This window comes from Propithecus coquereli, unplaced genomic scaffold, assembly GCF_000956105.1.
Source record: "Propithecus coquereli isolate 6110/MARCELLA unplaced genomic scaffold, Pcoq_1.0 Scaffold49, whole genome shotgun sequence".
Lineage (NCBI taxonomy): Eukaryota > Metazoa > Chordata > Mammalia > Primates > Indriidae > Propithecus > Propithecus coquereli.
Genome location: NW_012150729.1, coordinates 1,064,485 through 1,065,478, shown reverse-complemented (window position 1 = coordinate 1,065,478; position 994 = coordinate 1,064,485). Strand labels below are relative to the sequence as shown.

Below are 994 nucleotides of genomic sequence, written 5' to 3'. Positions count from 1 at the left end.
AGTAGAAATAATCCTGTATTGTTTTAGAGTCTTTTTTCTCTCTGTGCATTGAAGCTGAATATTTTTAAACAAAACTAGTCCTCTACAAAGTATTCTTTTGCTATCTAAGTCAAATATTCTTAAGACTTTAATCAGTTCTGCGATTTTAATTGCAGTATTTGTTTAGATTGTATTTCTTTGCATTTGCAACATTTCTACATTCTTAAATTAGAATTACTGATTTGGCACCTTGCCCAGTTAGCTGTTGTCACTAGAGAATTCTCTGATCAGTAGTTAAGTTTAGTTTAGTTTCTAGATTTAAAAAAATAAATTATGGAAAACCGTAGCAGTCATAAAAATAATTATAGAGAAAGCCTATGAAGAGTCACCATGTTTCTAAGCCATTTCTAACCCATTTTCTCCTCCAGGTCTCTGGGGTAGTGAAGAGTGTTCAGTTTCTATGCCTAGTGTCTGTAAGCGAAAGAAGATTTGGGTCATAGAGAAAGAGAACGATACGCCAAAACGACATGGAACCTGTCCCAAGGGATGGCTATATTTTAACTACAAGGTAAACTTGTTTTTCAAAAGTTGCCTCTATTTCTCTTTTGTTGATATTAATTTTAGAAAGGAATCAAAAAGTGGGGATGGCTTTTAAAAACTATGAGCTATCCATAGGACTTGGAATTTTTTTTGTCACAACTTTGAGGAGATTTGTTTTCCATTTAGTAACAAACCTTTTGGAACAAAAAACTTTTTGACAAACACAGCCTTGACACCATCCCTCACTGGTATACTCCTGGCATAGTCATTTATGGTGCTGTATGAATGTTTCTTTTGTGTGGTGTGAGTGTGTGTGTGTGCATGTGTGTGCATGCATGTGCCTGCGTGTGTCTAGGCCATGATCCTGAGTGAGTGCAAACTCCAGAGGGCCCAGATTCCATCTCCTCCTTTTGTGGCTTCTCTGCCTGGAGCCAGCACAGCGCTCTGCCTACCTGTGAACTGACGAACTAATAAC

At 37.3% G+C, this 994-nt stretch overlaps 1 protein-coding gene across 1 annotated transcript in view; it reads left to right on the top strand.

Annotated features, from left to right (window-relative positions):
- Positions 1 to 994, top strand: part of PLA2R1 (phospholipase A2 receptor 1, 180kDa) — a 140,275-nt gene that overhangs the window by 114,051 nt on the left and 25,230 nt on the right. The window lies entirely within an intron of this gene.